Source organism: Schistocerca nitens, chromosome 11, assembly GCF_023898315.1.
Source record: "Schistocerca nitens isolate TAMUIC-IGC-003100 chromosome 11, iqSchNite1.1, whole genome shotgun sequence".
Lineage (NCBI taxonomy): Eukaryota > Metazoa > Arthropoda > Insecta > Orthoptera > Acrididae > Schistocerca > Schistocerca nitens.
Window position 1 is genome coordinate 46750889 of NC_064624.1, and position 19022 is coordinate 46769910.

Sequence of the window (19022 nt, forward strand, 5' to 3'; positions counted from 1 at the left end):
AGGAAACAAATGTAACTGGAATAAAATGTGACAGGTTGGATCCATTGTAAGTGAGAGAAATACCAAAGAAATTAATGTTATTAGTTAACAGTTACATGCTCCAGGAGTAACTTTGGATAATATCTCATAATGATATTGAATTGAGGTAGTTTACAGGATACTGACTTAATTGATATTTAAATTTGATTGCAGGCTGACCATTTACAAATGAATTCACATATAGGATACATTATTTATTTTGATAAAATAAGTGTGTATGTAAAGCTTTTGCACTAAATATGCTACTGGTTTCTACAGGGTGACAATTATTGAACTGTATGGAGGGAGAAGAAAGGAAAAAAGTGGGGGAGGGGGTACAAACTGTGGCGTGCACACACTTCATTGAACATGTAAATATCAATTCATATATTCAGATTTATGTTATGACATGTTCGATATGCCTGCCATCATTGGCGATGATGTGGTGCAGACGAATAGCGAAATTCTGCATGCCCCACTGAAGTGTCAGAACAATGCTGTTGATGACCTGAACGGCTGTTTTCAGCTCGGCAATGGTTTTGGGGTTATTGTTATACACCTTGTCTTTAATATAACCCTACAAAAAGGACTTGCATGTGTTCAGATCCGGAGAATATGCGGTCCCCAGAGTGGTCCTCCCAAACATCGAACACTCTCCTGCCTCAGTGGGGTTGAGCTATGTCTTGAATGACCCACATGTTGTGGAAACCATTGTCACTTTGAATACTGGGGATGACATCATCTTCCAAAACCTTCATGAACTGTTCAGTAATCAATGTGCCATCAAGGAATATTGCACTGATTATTCCGTGACAGGAGACTGCACACCACACAGTCACCCATTGAGGGTGAAGTGTAAAATTGTATTCATAGCTTCAAAATACCTTGATAACAGCAGAGGCACTGCCGCAAATACTAACAGCCTACCCATTGCGGCATCATTGCTCTGTGGCCATCAGTCGACTGTTATGCTTTTAAAACATTCCAAACGTTGAAAAGTTAAATTAAAATATTTTCATATTGTATTAATAACAGCCTCAGACATTTTTAAAATAAGACAGATATTTTAAAATTATGAAAACAGTTCTATTATTTTAACAAATATGTATTATACACAAAAAATTTGTAAATGCAACAGCACCTGTGACGTGGTAATACAGTGTAACATATTGTATACAATTTTTATTATAAAAGTGATATGTTACTTGGCTGGCGACTATGACTAATTGACAGGATAAGGCTTGCAATAAAACTGATCACAGCCTTCTGTTGCAATTCAGGAATGGTTCTTGCAGGCTCTGGTTAATGAATAAGTTCCCAATTCATCAGGTCCTATATGTGTTCCATTGCAGATTTGGTAATCTTACTGGACAGGTCTCTTGTTGTACACTACAAAAAGCATGTTGCACTGCAGTATAGGCATTTGGTACTTAACCTAGAAGAAACACCAAATGTGACTGCAGGTTGTTAACTAATGGTTCCCCCACACCACAAAGCCTGGAATGATAACTGTGTGCCAAAGGTGAATGTACTCTGGCACACGCAGCTCACCAGACCTGTGCAATACACATGTAGGTCAATTTCTCACATATTGACAGAACTTAACTCTCATCGCTGAAGACAACAGAATGACATTGTGCTCTCCACTCAACTCTTTCACAACACCAGAGTAACTGTGCTTGTCGGTGTCATGGTGTCAATGATAGCCTGGTCAGATGCACATGTGATCTTGAAAGGGTCTTATAGCCCTCCTTCCTATCATTTTATTTTATTTCCAGTGCACTTGGCATCCTACAGAACAATTCAGGTGTTCTCATTGCTAAATTTTGTACCAGAGAAGACTGTGCTATGATTCAATCTAGCCATAGCCTATTCTTCGCCGCAAACATCATATGGCTGTTATGTTGGTTCTTTTCAGACTTGCAATGCATCTATAATGCCATTATAAGACTTCCATGTTTTCATATGTAACCAAACTCATGACTATGATTCCATAATATGTTTATCCCTTGTTCTCCTATTCCAAAACTCTCTGGCATACGTGAGTGAATGAATGCAGGTGTGTTTCATTTTGCTGTATGGTGGTTTAGACTGCTGCAGGGAATCAGTAGTAGTCATACAGAATGGCCAATCGTTGTAGTTTTCAGGTAGGCAAAGAGGTTTTTTCCCTTGTGTGAGAGTTACTGGTGTTGTGTTGGTGGTAGAAGCCTCATCTCTGGGATTTCCTGGCCGCAGGGTTGTGTGGGAGAAGTTTTAGTGTGGGATGGGTTGTCTGCTTGCAGCTCTCCGAGGGTCTGCAGCCGAGGTCTCTTTGAAGAAGAGTGAGTTCATTTAACCATGTGGTGCTTTGTCTCATAGCGAGAGGGGAGTTTTTATGTAATTCAGTCTCACTGAAGTTGCACCTTGTGCAGCTTATGACCTTGCATTTTGTCTTATAAAGATTGTTTTGTTGAATTGCAGCAAGGAATGCAAGGCTTTTCCAGACTTTCAGTTTGATTCCTAATGACGACTTTGATCCATAAGAAGAATGTAGCACGAAGGTGTTGCATATGTTGACGCGATCTCACATAGGAAGCATGCCCTCGGTTCAGTGTGAATGCTTGTGTGCCTCCGACTGTGTGTGCATACATTCTAATCTTTTCTGAATTTGTGGATTTTCTTTGTTTCATTACTATATGTCCATTGGAAACCATCCACATGGATTAATACTAGAGTTTGTTGGCCCTCTGCCATTACCCTTTGCCTATTCAAATGTGTCCTCTGTAAATGTTAATTGTTTGTGGCTGTATAGTTTAATGTTGCTAAAATTTGGCCACAGTACATAGAAATTGTGTCTCTGCAAACCACATGTCCACATGAGTTAACTGTGAGCCCAACTTTCCTGTGGCCCCCTGCCTCTGTCCTAGAGTTTACTTACTGCTCTGATTTTGGAATATTAAATATGTCCTGTCCAGATTATTCAGTTGTATTTGTGGTTTGTGATTTCATGTTAAGTGTGTAAGCAGGTACGTGTGGCCCTCATTGAGGCTGTTTCTCCATATCGAGGTTCAACTTTAAATGCAACCGTGATATTCAGATTTACTCTTTTATTTAATCATTTCTCAACACATCGGAACAAACCTCGTAGCCTCATTGCATGTTGATTTTGGGGCTGTCCTTGCTGTTCTTTGAGTGAATGTGGGTCTGAATGTGAGTATTAAACTTTCCCCATCCCCCTCTTATTATGACCATGATTCTAAATTAAGAGATTCTGTCGTGAATCGTATAGCATCTCACAAGAAATCGTGCATAGTTACTAGGCAACAGCAGTTATAGATGTCTTATATCAATGTTTTAAGAAACAAACAATTTTGTTTCACGTCTTATCCAGTGTACCGATGTTACATCTCCTTTACCTACGCCATTTACCTTGTAGTTTCCTTGTTAGCCCACCATAGCATTTCAGTGTGCACAGGTCCAATAACAAGTGTTCCCTTTGTATTTAAAACAAATTCTTTAGAGTAAATCTTGTTTTCATGAATGTTGCTGCAAGCTGCTCTTATTCACAGTGGTCACACACTTTTTACTTTATTTTAATATTTGATCCATGTGAACAATCCCTGTATCATATTAATAATTACGCCCCACCTTTTTATGAGTGACATTGCAATGAATGTTCTTTTATGAGCTTTTTCCTTATGATTAAATTAACAAATTTTGCAACTCAATCGAACCTCTTGTTTGTCATGTGGCTAGAGTTGGTGGCGACCCTATCTTTTACTTTGATTTTAATGTCAGATAGCATTTCCATTTGTGTGTGGCTCTTTTAGCCTTCTGGATATAGCTCAGGGCTCCACTCATTTCATAAATACCACTTAAATGCACATCACGTACAATCTTAATCCTGCTGTGAGCAGATGGTTTCCAATGGTCCTTCGCCTGGATTTCACCCCTGGATAATGTTTGTTCAGCCATCACTGCTCACACAGTTTGCCAATTTTGACTTATCTCTGTATTGTGTGAATATCCTGAACCTGGCCTACAAGTGTGGGAATTTTCCACAGGGTGCTGTTGAAAGCAGCAACCCACTATTAATTATAAAAAAAAAAACTGTGCCTAACCTGTACAGCAACCTGACGATCCATTCGTCCAGCCTCCTCCAGCGCCACAGTGTGACTGTGCAAATGGCTGAAGCTGTTCAACAGGTGTGTTACTCATTGCTGGGGTGTGATTGTATACTGGAATGAATGTTTCAGACACTATTCACCTTAATCAGCGCAGTTGGTGCCTGCAGAGTCAAAACAGAGGGTACACAGACAGATATCTTGAGCACCATCTGACTGCCAAATTGTGTGTAAAATGAATCACAAATACTATGATCCTTCAGTGTATGCTGATTACTCCCTTCTGCCACTGAACCCAGTTCCTGAGAGTGTTGCATTTTTTTTTCTGGCAGAGTATGAAGATTATAATCTACGAGGGTCACTCCAAAAGAAATGCACACTATTTTTGTAAAAATACAGTTTTCATTCTGCATGTGTGAAAATTTTACGGTGTGTAGATACATCCTTCCCGTTTGTTTTCAAATTTAGTTCAACCTGTTCCCATGAGTGGTGCCATCACAGCATGTCTTCAAGATGGCTGCTACAGTTGACGTTCATCAGAAGCAACGTGCTGTCATAGAATTCCTGTGCTGTGAAAACGAGGCAGTGGGAAACATCCAACTGAGGTTGAAAAAGGTGCATGGAGATGCTGCTGTCGATGACAGTACAGTTAGTTGGTGGGCAAGCAGGTTACGTGATGAAAGCGGGCACGGCAATATTGAGGATTGTCCTCGCAGCGGCAGGCCTCATACTGCATACACTCCAGACAATGTGCAGAGAATTAACGAATTGGTGACTGCTGACAGACGCATCACAGTGAACGAATTGTCACGCTACGTTGGGATAGGGGAAGGAAGTGTTTGCAGAATACTGAAAATGTTGGCGTTAAAAAAGGTTTGTGCCAGGTGGATCCCCAGGATGTTGACAGTGGCTCACAAAGAAACAAGAAAAACGGTATGCAGCGAACTTTTGGAACAGTTTGAGAATTGTGGAGATGAATTTGTTGGAAGAATTGTGACATGTGATGAAACATGGCGCCAACATTTTTCACCAGAGCTGAAGAAGCAATCAATGGAGTGGCATCATGAAAATTCACCCAAGAAAAAAAAATTCAAAACCACGCCTTCTGCTGGAAAAGTTATGGCTATGGTGTTTTTCGATTCCGAAGGACTCTTACTTGTTGACATCATGCCAAGTGGAACCACCATAAATTCTGATGCATATGTGACAACACTGAAGAAACTTCAAGCTCAACTGAGTCATGTTTGACCACATCGGCAAAAGCAGGATGTTTTGCTGTTGCACAACAATGCATGGCCACATGTCAGTCAAAAAAACCATGGAAGCAATTAAAAAACTCAGATGGACAGCACTGAAACACCTGCCTTACAGTCCTGACCTGGCTCCATGTGATTATCATCTCTTTGGGAAACTGAAAGACTCTCTTCGTGGAACAAGGTTTGAAGATGATGACTCCCTTGTGCACTCTGCCAAACAGTGGCTCCAACAGGTTGGCCCATAATTTTACCGTGCAGGTGTACAGGCGCTGGTTCCAAGATGGCATAAAGCAGCTGAGAGGGATGGAAATTATGTGGAGAAAAGGAAATATTATTCCTAAAGGATGTATCTACGCACTGTAAAACTTTCAAACACAGTAAAATAAAAATGGATTTCATTTGGCGTGACCCTTGTACATATAAATAATATTTTTCTGTAGTTTTTAATTACAGTATCATGAAAGTTCCATTTGATTCTGCTCAGTTCTGTACTCTCACAACCTCCAAATGCTGAAGGAAATTTAGCCGGGATGGTTCCTTTGAAAGGGCATGGCCGATTTCCTTCCCCATCCTTCCCTCACCCAAGCTTGCGCTCCGTCTCTAATGACCTCGTTGTCGACGGGACGTTAAACACTAATCTCCTCTTCCTCCTCCTCCGAAGGAAATTTCTTAAAGTACTAATTCTTACACAGAAGATTTTGAGACTCATACCAATTTATTTGCTCACAGCAGCAAAATACCATGTTTCATGTTTCACAACTGTAGATTCCATTACAAAGCCTCAGTCCCTCATTGACTCATGAATGAAGAGTTCAAATGTTAAGAGAAATGACTTAAAACATTTGACCATGTTAATATAACTTGTTTCATCTGTTCATAGTATGTGTGTGCTTATACAGAATGTACTTTGTGTAGGTGAGACTCTTTCATCAGTCATAATCTGTGTGGCAGACAACAGCAAAGAGAAAAATAACAATGTACCAGAGAAACTATGTAATGATCAAGGCTCTAATGCTTTGCCTGTAAATACACTCTTATTTCATTTTATTCCCCTTGAAACTATGCCAGACTCAGATATTTCTCGTGAAAATTATGGAATCGTATTTTTGTTGAGCACAACAAATGATGTTATTGTTATTAGTTTTGATTATACCTTCTGTTTTTAATTACTTTCATATATATAAAGATTTTCACACACTTGATGATGGTTCGAATATTGGTCATGTAACAGGTTATGAAATGCAGAATGGGTTTTCCAGCTTTTTATTAATGTAGTAACCATTAGAGGATGTACGGAAGATCAACTGTACTTATCCATTCCAGTGAATGTTTTAACAGCATTTCATAGTTTAGTCTATTACACATTGTCAGTTCCCTGGAATTTTGTTAAAAGTTGTGTGAGCAGAAAGTAGATGGAGTGCCATCAAGAGTGAAATTTTGTTGCACAATTATGAATTCATATGAAAATCATAAACCACCTTTGAAGTATTGCACATCATATTGTGACGAGATATTCTGTAGAGTGACTGGATCATGAACACTATACATGCATTGGATATGACACATTGTGGGAGCAAAACAAAACTGAGTGGCTTACAGAAACTTACTCCCCTCAATTCCCAGTTTGCACCCCAACGGATGGAGGATCTTCTCTCCATATTAAACCAGTGTTCTCTTTAGTGAATATTGAAAATCTATTAGGTGAAATCTCCTCCCTTAGTACATTAAAAATCTTAATTAAAATGATGAATCCTACCCAGTCATGGGCTTTGGCTCTTGTAAAAAATACTTAGTGATGTACCTGCTAGTGTAATATTCCACAAGAGCCTAAACATTTTACAAGGTATAATTTTTCACCAAAACCTAACACTGCAACGGAATTATGTGAACACTTGGAGAAGCATGGTATCCATTCAAAGTGTTGAGTATGTCAAGGCCTGCCTGATAACGAGGTTGCCACATAGCTCTTTTCCTCACTTTTGAGGAGTATTCACTTCCAGGGAAGACCACAAACATGATTTACTGCTGTGATGTGAAGCTGTATTTCCCACACCCAGTGCGAAGCTGTAACTGCCAATGCTTTTGGACATGTGTCCACCCAGTGCATGTATGAGACTGGTTGGCCACTTCACAAAAAACTGATCATGTCCACTATCAGCTTTCTCTGACAGTTGCAGAAATGACCACTCTTCTCGATCCTTGAAGTGTGCTACCCTAATTACAGAACACAAAATGCAGAAACTGTATGTCAAAGATTGCCTCTCATATTTTGAACCTTGGAAAAAATTGTGTTGTTTACATCCAGTTTCACGGTGGCGAGGTAGTCAGCAGTACTGGGCATTTTTACACTCTTGATGTCAAATTCCGGTAGTTGTGCAAGTAAATTAAACCATGGGGACGTTAGGCTGTCCCCTCTCATCATTCTGGGTGCACCATCTGCAGGAACCTGAACTCCCCTCACCTGGCTGAAGAAAAGACCAACAACACAACACCAGCCAAAAAACCATTACTGTGAAAATTCAGTGGAAGTGTAATAGATATTACTGTCACCTTGCAATGGTACAAAAATTATTTGGTAATATAATTAAATTTGGGTTGTAGAGTTGTACCCTGAAAGACGAACCCAACTTACATTGCTCCTGTGTTGTTATTTTGGTGTCACTTCCGTCGACGATATAAGCGATGTGATTCTTCAGTTTCTCCCAACGTATTTGTTACTTGAACAGTCCACGGGTATACTGCCGGTTCATAGTGTCCAGCGAGCACAATATTTCGGTGATCAGACATGTTGCCATCATCGGTTGTGCTGATGAACTGAGCTCCGATATAAATCCCCTCCCTCCACGGGCCGCTCTCTTCACCGTCCGCACCCGCACGCCCGCCCACATCTTTGTGACCTCCGGAACACGGGCACGGACAGCGAAGAGAGTGGTCCGCAGGGGGAGGGGATTTAAATTGGCTGCCCACCCTCAGGAGCTCTGTTCGTCAGCACACCTGACGATGGCAACATGTCTGATCGCCGAAATATTGTGCCCGTTTGCACTATGAACTGGCACTATACCTGTGGACTGTTCGAGCAATATAAGTGATGTTTATTTAATTACAGTTCCTGTAATGTCAAGTACAACTGGCTCTCTTATTGTTAGCATTGACAAAATTTAGTGAGTATTTGAAATTTTACTGTGGTAACTTTGCTAGAATTAGCAGCCACACACTATTTCTGCACGTGCACATTTGGTGATTTTTTGCTGTCATGGTCAGTCATGCAGAACTCGTTCATAAAAACCAATCCCAGCTCCATGAGTTCTGCAATGTATTTTGCTGTCACTTCACTCTATTGAGCATTAGCGAAATACTATTCATAATATTCACACTTTATCTAACTCAGTTACTAAATAATAAATTTTTTGTCATGTGCTCCTACAGAAAATACTTAATTTGGATAAGTCACAAAATAAATCACAAATCAAACTTTTTCATTGAAGCACAACTTTGATTGGGGATTCAATCATAGGGAGAATACTGCCCTACTTTTTTGTACACAGTAGCACCTCCTACCTTGTATTGTATTGTATTGTGTAGTATTGTATTGTATGTTAACCGGGGGCCTATAAATGATGGAGAGGCTTCGTCCTCACCGCAGCAGCAGGGGTCCACAACCCCATGACAACTACCGCAGTCCACTTCACCCCTCCGCCGCCCCATACCAAACCACTCTTTCAGGGTTATTGTGCAATTTTGCATGTTTAAAACTTGTATTAATTGTAGGAAACTTTAGATGACTTTACTGACTTGTTTGATTGGAAAGCTACCTGCATGAATGAAATTTTGTTTCTATGTAAACTCAGATGCAAGATGGAAAAGTGAACTGAAATTTTAATATTCTTAACACACTTGTTAGCAGTGCAATACTACTGTTGACTGAAACTGCTCTGAATTGAATTTAACTTCAAATAATTCTTTCCACTAACTTTTATAATTAAATATGAACAATGTAGGAAAAGATAGAGTTCCACTTACTGTAAAGAAGCTGCATCAAGTTGCAGACAGACACAGTTAAAAACACGCTTGCATAAAGCTTTCAGCCACAGATTTCACCATTCACATGCTCAAGCAGGCACACTTAATGCATATACGACTGGCAACTTCAGTAACTCGGACCAGAATGCAACTATCACGTGGGATGCAAGCAGCAGTCTGGAGGGGTCAGGGAAGGCGAAGGGGTAGTAGTGTATGGGTGGGAGAGAGACAAACCATGTATGGTGGAGTGTACAATGACTAGACTGCTAACAGGTGCATCATCAGGAGATTGTGTTGGCAGGAAATTGGGAGAACATGATCAAAAAAGGAGAGGGGCAGGGAAAGAGAGGCAGATGTGTTGACAGATGGCTGCAAGATAGAAACTATTGGGTGGCGAGTGTGGGGACAGTATGTTACCATAGGTTCAGGCAAGAATACTTAAGGGGAGCAGAGAAGGTGGTGTAAGGATAACTCCCATCTACACATTTCAGAAGAGCTAGTGGTGGAGGGAAGGATCCAGATGGCTTGGGTAGTGAAGCAGCCATTGAAATCAAACGTGTTATGTTCAGCTGCATGTTGTGCGACTGGGTGGTCTGCTTTACTCTTGGCCACAATTTGATGGTGGCCATTGATCCTGATAGACAGCTGATTGGTAGTCATACCAGCATAAAAAGCTGAGCAATGATAGCAGCAAAGCAGGCAAATGATGTGGCTGCTTTCACAGGTGTCCTGTCCCATGGTGAGGTAGGATAAACCTGTGACAGGACTAGAATAGGAAGTCTGAGTAAGTTGGACAGGTTATGCACCTGGGTCTTCCAGAGGTAAGGGGTTGGGATTGGAGTGGCATAGGGATGGACTAGGATGTTGTGGAGGTTGGGTCGGCAATGGAAAGCCCCTTTAGGAGGTGTGGGCAGTATCTCAGGTAGGATGTCCCTCATTTCAGGGAATGATGATAGATAGTCAAAGCCCTGGTGAAGGATGTGGTTCAGTTGTTTAGACATAGCCTTCCTCATTGGATACGATGTAATATATTTGAAAAATAGATCTACTGCCACAAATATAGAAACAAAACCTCCCGTTATCTTGGGTAGTGGATCGAAAGTGTCCAAGGCCACAATTTCTAGTACTTACTTGGGTTTTATTGTCTACATTGGCCTTCAACTGGTTCCATTTATCACTTTTGACTTTTAATGATCACATGATTTTACCCTTTGCATAATTCGATGGCCCATGTTGTTGAACAGTAGACACTCCAACTTTTTTTTTTTTCGGACATTTCTTTGTCCCATTTGACCAAATCTAGGTGAAAATAATCAATTGTCATCTCTATGTGCTGTGAGACAACTCACCATATTCCCAGACAACTTATCTTCTTCTTGTGTTATATCACTTCATAAATTACATAGGAGCCTATGTCCCTAGCATCTACATCATCAAATTTGACTTTAACATACTTAGGCATCTCATCGGCATTCTGACACTTCCTCTTTTCTTTCCCTCTAAATTTTTTAAATAATTTATTTCGCAGGCTACATCATTATCCCTCACCTTTTGAGATGTTCCACTACACTCTGGCAGTCGTGATGGAGCATCAGGTACAGCATGCTGTGCACCCTCGATGTATCTGATTTCCATGTTGAATTACTGTAAAAACAGAGAACATGAAGCCAGTGCATTATGCAGCAATTGGCAGTACTTCAGGAGAGTCAGGCTCTATGATCAGTGTGGATAATGATTTTGTTCCCCCACAAGAACCCAAGAATATGGCAAGGGCCTCTTTTTCGGACACCGTATAGTTATATTCATATTTGCTGAGGGTTTGGCTTGCAAATGCAGTTTGCCAATGAGTGTTTCATCCCATGGCTTCTATCATCTGAAAAACTGACACCCACAAGCCACAGTCTAAATGTCCATAGCCAAATAGTATGGTTCACTGGAGTCTGGATACCACAACTTAATATACTCAGCTAAAGTTACTTTCAGCTTCTTAAATGCTGCATGTTTGTCAGCCCATATGAATGCGCCACTTTTATTCAGTAGACTATTCGGGTGTAGACTGTTAGATACTTGATTGAGCACATATTTACAATAGAAAGAGCCTGATCCAATGACTGCCTTCAGCTTCTTGCAAGTCCTGAGCACTGAAGAATTTCGAATGGCTCTTATTTTCTACGGATCTTTTTCTATACCTTGGGCTGTAACTATATGCCCTAGAAATTTTATCTCTCTTTCTAACAAAATCGTACTTTTGTAATCTAAGGTTCATTTTCCCATAATTAGAGCTCTGGATACCTGTGGGATGTTCCTAGCAAGTCTTGATCACAATCATTAAGTCACCCATGTATATTACTATTTGTGATCTGAGTTAGTTGCCCAGGATCTTGTCAAGTGCATTTATGAGTACAAAAACTGGTGTTCAGCCTGAATGAAACCACCATAGTCTGATAACATTTCCTAGCAAGGAGGAAAGCTATATACTTTCACAAGTCTGCATTCAACTCCACCTGCCAATACCCTTTCACCATATCAAAACTTGAAATAAATTTCACCCCACTAAATCTTTGCAAAAGATCTGCCATATTATCAGGGTGTTTTGTCTCTTTCTTGACAGTTTTGTATAACATACGTGCATCTATTACAACATGCATGCTACTATCCTTTTTCCCAACATTTACTAAGGGATTGTTATTAGGGTTGTTGCTCCTTTCTATTATCCTCATTCGAGCATGCAATCATTTCCTTTTGTACTGCGTCCTTTTTAGCTAATGGAATATTATATGGTGACTTGAAAAAAGTTTCAGCCTCAATAATTTCTGTATGATGATCATATCCAACTGCCTTTTCTGGCCTGTCAGAAAACACTTCTTTAATGTCCTGTAACACTTGGAATAATTTCTCTCATTGTGTGATAGTCAGCCTGTCTGCATGATCCACTGCTTGTTGTAAGTTGGGCTCTTTCCCTTCATTGTCTAACATCTTCTGTATTGGGTACCACTAATACCTCAATCATAAACCAAAATTCTCTTCATCTGTACGCACTGAACAATTCAGCTGGTTCCCTTCTAACACCTTGGTTGATTCAAACAGAATGTCCAACTACCTCCCTTCTGCATGATATATGATAGCTTTTTGATCTCAGTTTATCAACCAGTCAATCCCTAGGATGATTTTGGCACTTGATTCCATTACCGCAAGAAATACGTAACTAAGCCGCTCTCTCTATATCTGAAAATCTAATAATACTTGGTACTTTTTAAGTTTGCTACTCTCTCCTGTGGTGCCTATAACCTTAAGACCTGCCACTGGCATATTTTCAATTTCCAGTTTGTGCCTGGTTATTTCAAGAAAAGCATTTGAAACAGTAGTTATTTGCATTCCTGTATCCAAAAGTACAAGCATTTCCTGTCCATGTACTTTAATGGAAATGATGGTTTGCACCCTAGTGTCCTACCTCTGGTCTTCTTCATTTTCCCATAATAAATCCTTTCAACTGCAAGGTCTTGCCATGATACCTGACCCATCTTTATAGTGAAAGTATTATCTGGAGGTTTCATTCTCCATTTCAACCATCCTGCTCTGCTTTCTCTCATAGCTCAATGCCTACATATTCTGAGACCGCATCCTCTTCTACAGTGTCATTTTGGTTATGCCCTTCTACCATGGTTTTGGAAACTTCCTCGCTTACTACATCTTCATTGTTTTCCTAATGGATTTTGGTTTTATTTTCTTTAGCTCAAATTGACACTACAAATTTTACTGTTAGAGTGTATATTTCTTACAGTTGTTCATCTTTCTCTATTTACAATTCATCAGAATCATACATATCTTGCTAGTCTTAAAAGATGCTGTCTTACAATACTGATTTTGACCAATCTCTTGTTCTTCTTGCCCCGTCTGTTCTCTGAACAGGTTGCACAGGTTTAAATCAATTCCATCGACTTGTTTGTCAGGAAAAATGACCATTTCATTGCAGCTGCTCAAATCTTCCTTATTTTCCTGCAAATTTTCTAATCTATGTAGGATGTCTCCGATAGTACTGTCAGTTGTATAAACTCCAACAGTTTCTGATACCTCATCTTTTTTGCTGTCACATCTTTTGTTTTCTTGGTTATGCATGACTGCTATCACTATTACCTATTGAAATTGACATGACACTCTATTATTTGCAGGTTTGGGTCAGAATTAGTCTCTTCTATGGAAGTTGCCGGATTCTTAGCAGGCTGCTTCTCCAGCTGTTGAGCGTATGAAGCGAAAGAGATAATCTCTTAATACTCATGCATGTCAGCATCATCCTTCCCCTTACTGCCTTCCTCTTCCTTCACGATTTATCCTCATCACAATTCGTTGACTTGTTAAGTAATATCTATGCAGATCTTATTTTTCCAGTTCATTTTGCACCCTGTTACCAGTTAAGTTTCCCCTTCCTGGTGGTAACAACCTCCTCAGCCTTCTCTAACTGTTCCTCTCGTCATATTTGTTTGTGGCTGATTGCCATTAGCTCTTTCAGGGACATTATGGTTCCTGAATCCTCTTCGATTGCGAGTTTTGCACTCTATATTTTTGCTCCCCGCTTTTCCAGAAAGTCTTCAAAATTATGATGGTTACATCCTACGTATGGCTTGGAATCATATGGCAACTTTGTCTTGAGTTCTCAAGCTATCTCAGATTCAGACCTTCTGCTTTTTAAATACTCCAAACTCTTAAACTATGATTCACAATATTCCTTCATGGATCCGCATCCATGTTTTGGCTTTCTGGCAATGATAAACTCTCATCACAATTGGTCTTGTTTCTGGACAGACTAAAACTCTTCCAGAAACTTACTCTCAAAAATTCAGAGAACGGCAAATTCTCCACATCCAAATTCAGTCCCCATCACTAAGCATTTCCTGTTAACAAATTAGTTACTGAATTTATCCTTTCTTTGTCTGACATTGTGGGTAACACATACAGTTTTTGATGAAGTCGGTAGGATGCCAACCTCCCTGTTTTTTCTGAGGGCCAAACTTACCCTCTATACTTAAAATCCCAGAATTCTTTGTTACAAATGGTGTGTAACTACTCAGTGTCTGATTCTGTACCTGCAAATGTACCAATTCCACCTATGTATGAATTGTTGTGGATTCTTGCTGTTGAATGCAAGAACCCATGTTCTCTAGTATACTCTTCATTGTGTTGCATAATGCTTCCAGTTTGGCTTGTGTTTCATCTGAAATTTCAGTCCTAACTGTGGGTTTTATAACTTGCAGCTGTCCTTCTATAAGAGGTTCTAGCTCTCATTCTACTCTCTAAGTTTCCAAATAAAATGTTTCTTTGATACTAGCAATTTTTGTCTTAATTTTAGTTACATCAGTCTTCATATTGTTTACCAGTTTGCTTATGTCAGTTATGCATTGGCTTTGTGCAGTGAAAATCATTAAATTTGTGTCAATCTTGCCTGAAAGATTTCAATCCAAACTGGATATCATGGTTCCTATTTTGATATACTTGGTTTTCACTTGAATATCAATTTTGTCTTTCAGTTTAGTCATCTTTGTTTCCTTTTGTGTCAATTTTGTATCCAGGCTAGTATTTATTTTACACTCTAACTGCATCATAATAGTGTTCATGTTAGTTTCCAGCTGCTTTGCATTATTTTTGAAACCTGCATCCACATTGTTCATATCAGTGGTAATGCCTGTAGCCATAACATTATTTGAGTCACTAAATCAACACCAATATCCATCTGCATCCCCTCCACTGTCACATATGGTTCAGTTTTAATTTTTACATGACCGAAATCCTGTTCCATTTTTATAATCAGCGTAAATCTTCTTAACAGATTGTCTAATCCACATGTACAGTTACATCCACCAACAAAAAAAAAATAAATAAAATAAAATAAAAACAAAAATAAAAATAAAAAATTAATGTTTTCACTGCAGGTAACACCATTCAAGACCTGTGATCTAAATTATTGTTCTGTCTTACACTGTCTTCTGCCATCTTGTGATCAAAAGGCAATGCCTCATCTGGTACATTAGGACCTGACATCATCTTGTGCCTCTCTCATTTGTGCCAATCTAAAATTTTCATGCAGTGAAGTACAAGCTGCTTAACTGTTCTGAATGTTAGGTTTCCTATTATTATACAGGTTATCACATGGACTTACCAATTTTGGTATTTATTTTACAATGCCAAAATTACAAAACTGAAGGTTCTGTAAATTACCATTTTGCTGCAGTAATGCACAAATTTTAAAAATCCTGTCACGCAGTCAACAGGTGCAATGGTATAAAAATTATTTGATAATATAATTAAATTTGGGGTGTAAAGAGTTGAAACCTGAATGACAAACCCAAAACACGTTTCTTGTGCATTGTTATTCTGATGTCACTTCCATCTACAATGTAAGTGATGTTTGTTCTATTTCAGTCCCTGTAATGTCAAGTACAACTGACTCTCTTCAACCCTAATGTCACCACTCGACTTTATCACTCACAAAATTTAGTGAATGATTCAAATTTTACTGTGGTAACTTTGCTGGAATTGGCAGCCATGTACTGCTTCTACACCAGCGTATTTGGAAATTTTTTGCTGCCATGACTGGTCACGTGGCACTCATTCATATAACTGCTGGCTGCCTGCCTTATTCTGTATTTTCTACAATGCTGTCACTTCACTCAGTTGAGCATTAGTGAGACACTACACACAATGTTCACCTGTTATCAAACACAATTACTAAACAATAAACAATCCTAGGTAGAACACTGCCTTACATTTCATACACAGTCGCACTTTCTACCTTACCCACTTTCCTATCGATTTAGAATCCCAGTTGGCAGCCATAACAGCAGGCAGCCTAAGCAAATTCCTATGAGAGCATTGGTCACTTACCAAGACTTATTCCGTGTGGAGAACTAACTAATTCAATGAAGGTCGGTCGCCAGCTCTAGAGCAGCAAATTTTGTTCCCTGTTTGAATTAATTTTAACGACTTTAGATGACTTCACTGACTTGTTGTTTGACTGAAAAGTTACCTGCAAGAATGAAATTTTATTTCTCTGTAAACACAGAACTGAAATTTTAATATTCTTAGCACACTTGCTACTAATGGAATAATATTGTTGACTGAAATGAACTGAATTGATTTAGGCTTTAAATAATTCATTGCAAGAACTTTTGTAATTCAGTGACAGATAATTTTACACAAATTACCTATAAACAGGTGACCACATTGTCTTTGCACTAACAGTGCCACTCTAAAGGAGCATACATCATCATAATGTAACATTGGATAAGACGACAAGTTTTTTCTTTATACTGTGCTACAAATAAACTTGAATAGTAATACTATATATAAAAACAAGGATGAGGTGACTTACCGAACGAAAGCGCTGGCAGGTCGATAGACACACAAACAATCACAAACATACACACAAAATTCTAGCTTTCGCAACCAACGGTTGCCTCGTCAGGAAAGGGGGAAGGAGAGGGAAAGATGAAAGGATGTGGGTTTTAAGGGAGAGGGTAAGGAGTCATTCCAATCCCGGGAGCGGAAAGGCTTACCTTAGGGGGAAAAAACGACAGGTATACACTCGCACACACACACATATCCATCCACACATACAGACACAAGCAGACATGTTTAAAGACAAAGAGTTTGGGCAGAGATGTCAGTCGAGGTGGAAGTGTAGAGGCAAAGAAGTTGTTGAAAGACAGGTGAGGTATGAGTGGCGGCAACTTGAAATTAGCGGAGATTGAGGCCTGGCGGATAACGAGAAGAGAGGATATACTGAAGGGCAAGTTCCCATCTCCGGAGTTCGGATAGGCTGGTGTTGGTGGGAAGTATCCAGATAACCCGGAGGGTGTAACACTGTGCCAAGATGTGCTGGCAGTGCACCAAGGCATGTTTAGCCACAGGGTGATCCTCATTACCAACAAACACTGTCTGCCTGTGTCCATTCATGCGAATGGACAGTTTGTTGCTGGTCATTCCCACATAGAATGCATCACAGTGTAGGCAGGTCAGTTGGTAAATCACGTGGGTGCTTTCACACGTGGCTCTGCCTTTGATCGTGTACACCTTCTGGGTTACAGGACTGGAGTAGGTGGTGGTGGGAGGGTGCATGGGACAGATTTTGCACCAGGGGCGGTTACAAGGATAGGAGCCAGAGGGTAGGGAAGGTGGTTTGGGGATTTCATAGGGATGAACTAGCAGGTTACGAAGGTTAGGTGGACGGCGGAAAGACACTCTTGGCGGAGTGGGGAGGATTTCATGAAGGATGGATCTCATTTCAGGGCAGGATTTGAGGAAGTCGTATCCCTGCTGGAGAGCCACATTCAGAGTCTGGTCCAGTCCCAGAAAGTATCCTGTCACAAGTGGGGCACTTTTGTGGTTCTTCTGTGGGGGATTCTGGGTTTGAGGGGATGAGGAAGTGGCTCTGGTTATTTGCTTCTGTACCAGGACGGGAGGGTAGTTGCGGGATGCGAAAGCTGTTGTCAGGTTGTTGGTGTAATGATTCAGGGATTCCGGACTGGAGCAGATTCGTTTGCCACGAAGACCCAGGCTGTAGGGAAGGGACCGTTTGATGTGGAATGGGTGGCAGCTGTCATAATGGAGGTACTGTTGCTTGTTGGTGGGTTTGATGTGGACGGACGTGTGAAGTTGGCCATTGGACAGGTGGAGGTCAACGTCAAGGAAAGTGGCATGGGATTTGGAGTAGGACCAGGTGAATCTGATGGAACCAAAGGAGTTGAGGTTGGAGAGGAAATTCTGGAGTTCTTCTTCACTGTGAGTCCAGATCATGAAGATGTCATCAATAAATCTGTACCAAACTTTGGGTTGGCAGACCTGGGTAACCAAGAAGGCTTCCTCTAAGCGACCCATGAATAGGTTGGCGTACGAGGGGGCCATCCTGGTACCCATTGCTGTTCCCTTTAATTGTTGGTATGTCTGGCCTTCAAAAGTGAAGAAGTTGTGGGTCAGGATGAAGCTGGCTAAGGTAATGAGGAAAGAGGTTTTAGGAAGGGTGGCAGGTGATCGGCATGAAAGGAAATGCTCCATCGCAGCGAGGCCCTGGGCGTGCGGAATGTTTGTGTATAAGGAAGTGGCATCAATGGTTACAAGGATGGTTTCCGGGGGTAACAGATTGGGTAAGGATTCCAGGCGTTCAAGGAAGTGGTTGGTGTCTTTGATGAAGGATGGGAGACTGCATGTAATGGGTTGAAGATGTTGATCTACGTAGGCAGAGATATGTTCCGTGGGGGCTTGGTAACCAGCTACAATGGGGCGGCCGGGATGATTGGGTTTGTGGATTTTAGGAAGAAGGTAGAAGGTAGGGGTGCGGGGTGTTGGTGGGGTCAGGAGGTTGATGGAGTCAGGTGGAAGGTTTTGCAGGGGGCCTAAGGTTCTGAGGATTCCTTGAAGCTCTGCCTGGACATCGGGAATGGGGTTACCTTGGCAAACTTTGTATGTGGTGTTGTCTGAAAGCTGACGCAGTCCCTCAGCCACATACTCCCGACGATCAAGTACCACGGTCGTGGAACCCTTGTCCGCCGGAAGAATGACGATGGATCGGTCAGCCTTCAGATCACGGATAGCCTGGGCTTCAGCAGTGGTGATGTTGGGTGTAGGATTAAGGTTT

At 40.6% G+C, this 19022-nt stretch overlaps 1 protein-coding gene across 2 annotated transcripts in view; it reads left to right on the forward strand.

Moving 5' to 3' along the window:
- LOC126213286 (uncharacterized) overlaps positions 1-19022 on the forward strand; it is a 292020-nt gene that overhangs the window by 187545 nt on the left and 85453 nt on the right. The gene's annotated exons all lie outside the window — the stretch shown is intronic.